This window comes from Protopterus annectens, chromosome 9.part0, assembly GCF_019279795.1.
Source record: "Protopterus annectens isolate FY-2018-M chromosome 9.part0, PAN1.0, whole genome shotgun sequence".
NCBI classification, from domain to species: domain Eukaryota; kingdom Metazoa; phylum Chordata; order Ceratodontiformes; family Protopteridae; genus Protopterus; species Protopterus annectens.
This window is the reverse complement of record NC_056743.1, coordinates 176,992,582-176,998,581: the sequence shown is the minus strand read 5'-3', so window position 1 is coordinate 176,998,581 and position 6,000 is coordinate 176,992,582.

Here is a 6,000-nt window from a genome sequence, read left to right as displayed (position 1 = left end):
TCTTTAAGGATAGAGTTGTTCCTTGCCAATACGGGTTTCAGGTGGTGTTCTACATATATTCATAGTGGCTCTGTACACCACCCCTGTCCTGCTACTATTGGTCTCATGAGTGGATTAAGGGCATGCTTATGTATCTTGGGTAATCCCTGTATCACTGGTATGATAGGATCATCCACAATGAGATAGTTGTATAGGTCCATATTAATCTGACCACATTGCATACATTCTAACAGATCATTGTGCATTCTGCAAATGTATTTCCAATTTTAACATGGTCAATCTTTTCATACACTCCTTCATCACTTAACATACTGTACATCACATCCCTATAGAAAACATAGTCCATAACCGCCAATGGTCCCCCTTTGTCAGCTGGCCTAAAACAAATATACTTGTCCTTATGTAAAACCTCAAGTGCTTCCCTTTCATCTTTCCCCATATTAACAAAGAATTTAGTGCATTCCTTATTATCATACATGGAATATATATCATTGATACATGCTTTTTCAAATGTTTCAATTGCACCCATAGTGATGGACATATAACCACTAGCCTTCTTGAACAAATTAAAGTCCTTATCACTTACATTAACATTTTGAAACTGCATTTTCAACATTAAATTTCTAGTGAACGTCTTTGGTTCAATTATGTTTTCAGTTAGCTAGTTAGTTAATTTGGTGTGCATATAGGATACGGTAGACCTATTCGTTCTAAATCCTCACTGGGTTGGTTAATAACTCCATTGCTGTTTGCAGACTGAGCAGTTTCTTTTCTGCGTGCTCAGATCCCAGCAGGGGACTTCATGAGGGATATAAATAATATCACACATTTTTTGAGGTTTACAGCTCATAGTTCAAATAAATGTGTTGAATTTCTAGATGTCAGCATTACTAGAGCAAGCACAGGTGAATTCTATACTGAGATTTTTTGTAAAGAATGTTATAGAAACACTTATGTACATAGAGTATGCATCCCCAGCATGTGTTCAGAAATGTGATAAAAGGGCAAGTACTAAGAACATCTAGATTAACAGCCAAAGATGAGAAATTTGTAAGTGAACTGCACCAACTAGAAGGGAGATTTCATGAGAGAGAGTATAAGAAAAAGAAAATTAGGTCCATCACCTCTAATACACACTCCATCAGGAATAGCATAGGGAAACCTTATTTCTCCAGTCTGAATCAGGTTTATGAACAAAAAACTGCACAAAAGAACCCCCTGAGGATTTCAGTTATGTATGCAAGTAACATCAGGTTGTTACGGGAGATTTATTCCAGAAATTGGAATATACTTCGATCAGATCATCATCTTCTTTCGGCTGTTCCTGTTAGGCGTCACCACAGTGGATCACCTGTTTCCATTTCTTCCTGTTCTCTGCATCTTGTTCTGTCACTCCAACCACCTGCATGTCCTCTCTCACCACATCCATATCCTTATCTTAGGCCTTCCTCTTTTCCTGTTACCTGTAGCTTCATCCTTAGCATCTTTTTCCCAATATACTCAGCATCCCTCCTCAGCACATGTCCAAACCACCATAATCTTGCCTCTCTGGCTTTGTCTCCAAACCTTCCAACCTGGGCTGACCCCCTAATATACTTATTCCTAATCCTGTCCACCCTCGTCACACCCAGTGCAAATCTTAACATCTTTAACTCTGCCACATCCAGCTCAAACTCCTGCCTTTTTGCCAGTGCCACTGTCTCCAACCCATATAACATAGCTGGTCTCACTACCCTCTTGTAGACCTTCCCTTTCACTCTTACAGGTACTCGTCTGTCACAAATTACTCCTGATACTCTTCTCCACCCACTCCATCCTGCCTGTACTCTCTTCTTCACCTCACTTCCACACTCACCGTTACTCTGAACTATTGACCCCAAGTATTTAAACTCATCCACCTTCGCTACCTCTACTCCTTGCATCCTCACCATTCTTCTATCCTCCCTCTCATTCACACACATATATTCTGTCTTAGTCCTGCTGACCTTCATTCCTCTTCTCTCTAGAGCATATCTCCATCTCTCCAGGGTCTCCTCCACCTGTTCCCTAATCTCACTACAGATCACAATGTCATCTGCAAACATCATAGTCCATGGGGACTCCTGTCTGATCTCATCTGTCAACCTATCCATCACCATTGCAAATAAGGAAGGGCTCAGAGCTGATCCTTGATGTAACCCCACCTCCACCTTAAATGCATCCGTCACTCCCACTGCAGACCTCACCGCTGTCACACTACCCTCGTACATATCCTGTACCACTCTTACATACTTCTCTGACACTCCTGACTTCCTCATACAATACCACAACTCCTCTCTAGGCACCCTGTCATATGCTTTCTCTAAGTCTACAAAAACACAATGCAACTCCTTCTGACATTCTCTGTACTTCTCCATCAACATTCTCAGAGCAAACATCACATCTGTAGTGCTCTTTCCTAGCATGAAACCATGCTGCTGTTCACTAATCATCATGTCCCTTCTTTACCTAGCTTCCACTACTCTTTCCCATAACTTCATGCTGTGACTGATCAATTTAATCCCTCTGTAGTTACTACAGCTCTGCACATCACCCTTATTCTTAAAAATCGGTACCAAAACACTTTTTCTCCATTCCTCAGGCATCCTCTCACTTTCTAAGATTTCATTAAACAATCTGGTTAAAAACTCCACTGCCATTTCACCTAAACATCTCCATGCTTCCACAGGTATGTCATCTGGGCCAACAGCCTTTCCATTCTTCATTTTCTTCACAGCTATCCTTACTTCCTCCTTGCTAATCCATTGTACTTCATGATTCACTATCCCCACATCATCCAACCTTCTCTCCCTCTCATTCTCTTCATTCATCAATCCCTCAGAGTACTCTTTCCATATCCTCAACACACTCTCCTCACTTGTGAGTATGTTTCCATCATTATCCTTTATCACCTTTACCTGCTGCACATCTTTCCTAGCTCAGTCCCTCTGTCTAGCCAATCGGTACAGGTCCTTTTCTCCCTCCTTAGTGTCCAACCTTTCATACAACTCTTCATATGCCTTATCCTTAGCCTTCACCACCTCTCTCTTTGCCATGCACCTCGTCTCCTTATACTTCTGTCTACTTTCTTCATCTCTCTGACAATCCCACTTCTTCTTTGCCAATCTCTTTGCCTGTATACTCTTCTGTACTTCCTCATTCCACCACCATGTCTCCTTGTTGTCCTTCCTCTGTCCCGATGTGATACCAAGCACCTTTCTAGCCATCTCCCTTACTAGCTCTGCTGTAGTTAACCAGCTATTTGGTAACTCTTCACTGCCACCCAGTGCCTGTCTTAACTCATCCCTAAACTCCACCTCACAATTACCCTTTTTCAATTTTCACCATTTGATCCTTGGTGCTGCCCTCACACTCCTCCTTCTCTTCTTGATCACTGTCATCCTACAAACCACCATCCTATGCTGCCTAACTACACTTTCTCTGGTCACCACTTTACAGTCTCCAATCTCCTTCAAACTTGCCCTCCTACATAAGATATAATCCACCTGTGCGCATCTACCTCCACTCTTGTATGTCACCCTATGCTCTTCCATCTTGTTAAAATATGTATTCACCACAGCCATGTCCATCCTTTTTGCAAAATCCATTACCATCTGACCTTCTGCATTCCTTTGTTTAACACCATACCTACCCATCACTTCCTCATCCCCTCTGTTCCCTTCACCAACATGCCCATTGAAATCTGCTCCAATCACCACTCTCTCACCCTTGGGTACAGTCATCACCACTTCATCCAATTCACTCCAAAATTTTTCTTTCTCATCCATTGCACACCCAACTTGTGGAGCATATGCACTAACAACATTCATCATTACACTATCAATTTCCAGCTTCATAAACATCACTCTATCCAACACTCCTTTCACCTCCAAAACACTCTTCACATACTATTCCTTCAGAATAACTCCTACGCCATTTCTCCTCCCATCCACACCATGATAAAACAATTGAACCCACCTCCGATACACCTAGCCTTACTCCACTTCCATCTGGTCTCTTGCACACACAATATACCAACCTTCCTTCTGTCCATCATATCAGTTAGCTCTCTCACTATACCAGTCATACTGCCAAAATTCAAAGTTCCGACCCTCACTACCACAGTCCTAGCCTTTCTCCTCTCTTCCTGCCTTCGGCCATGTCTTCCGCCTCTTCTCCTCCTTCAGCCAACAGTAGCCCAATTTCCCCCAGCACCCTGTTGGCTAACAGTACTGGTGGCGGTCGTTGTTAACCCAGGCCTCGACCAATCCGGTATGGAAATATTTACTGGTGACTGCATGAAATGATTTGGCAAAGTTTTACACTGGATGCCCTTCCTAATGCAACCCTCCCCATTTATCCTGGCTTGGGACCGGCACAAAGAAATGCACTGGCTTGTGCGTCCCCAGTGGCTGGGTTAAAATACTTTGATCAGATGAAAAGGTTAAAACATTGTTAGGAGATAACCCCAGATATGCATATAAAAACAAGAAATCCATTAAGAGGCTTTTATGTGGACCCAGATATGGCCATGAGTTGAATACTGAACCTATAACACACAATCATGGAACCTTTCCCTGTAATTCCTGCAATTATTGTAAATATATTGATGAGAAAGGATGTTTTGAACACCTAGATACGAGGAAGACTGTTTACTTTAAACTATCAGCAAACTGTAATACCACAAATATTGTATATTTAGCTCACTGTAATGTATGTTGCTCATTTTATATAGGTATGACCACACAGAGGTTTCATGATAGGATCAGGGAGCATGTTTATGATATATAGGAGGCAGAGATCAATGCCCTAGCAAGACACGTGATGACATCAGATACGACACACACATTTAAATTCATGGTAGTAGAGAAAGTCAAAATAGGTTGTAGAGGTAGCCCTATAAAGAACCTGGTAGAAAATAAGGAACTTGAATGGATCATTAGGATGCGGACTAATATAGGCAGGGGCCTAAATGACAAAGTTTCTATTAAACCTGTACTACTCATAAACCATTGCGCAGATAAAAGAATTTAAATGTAATTTTAAATATATTTTATATGTTTATTCTAGGACTACAGACTAGACTTGGCACTTTAAGTATGTCTATTATATTGTTTTTAATTTACAGATTAATAGCATTGCCTTAACTGAACTTTGATTCTGATTGGCTGTTTGTAACTTTTAAATATGAGTGAGTAATGATTTTAACTGTCTGATAAAGTAGCTCTTGCTACGAAAGCACTCACCATTGTTTGTTCTTTGTCTGTGGATTAAAATTGAACTTTATCTTCACCTGCCTTGGTCTGGTGCCTCCTATATTTTTTACATTGGATACTAGTCTTTTTGGAGAACCAGTTTGCCTACACCACAGTGTTTCCTTCTCTTTTTTTACTGTTTCACTTCATTTTTGTACTGTTTTATGCTGTTTTAACTGTATTTTCATTGCTAGATAGTGTTTCATTACTGTAATTGCATTTTTATTGAATTACTTCATTGAATTACTTAACTGAATTATGCTTGAATTATGCTTTTTCATACTGAGGGTTGTATTTTCTGTTTGTGAGTGCTCTATCTGTGCTTTTCTGTGAGGTTTCTGTGTTCTAGTCAGTTAACATAGTCTGGATAGAGGTCTTCTGTATCCAGGCCTGGTTGTTTTGCTTGTTGAATTTCCTGTGTTTCTGGCAGCCATCGTATGCTGGTAGGGGCTTGTCTTCTCTGTCTGACCTTCTCTAGCATGAGTGATTGGTTGAAATTGCAGGGGCTAGCAGGATTGGGTAGTAATCCAAGCTTCTAGATTTATCCATGTTTTCTGGTCTTTAAACCCTGTGTCTGCAGGATCTGTGCTTGTTTTTACCAGGCTGAGGAGTGGTGATTCATCACTGTGACATAGCAGAAATTCCAAGGCTCCAAGAGCAGAATAAGTTTTATTTTTACATTTATTTCATTGAATTGTACTTCTTAACGCTTATAGTTGTGCTATAC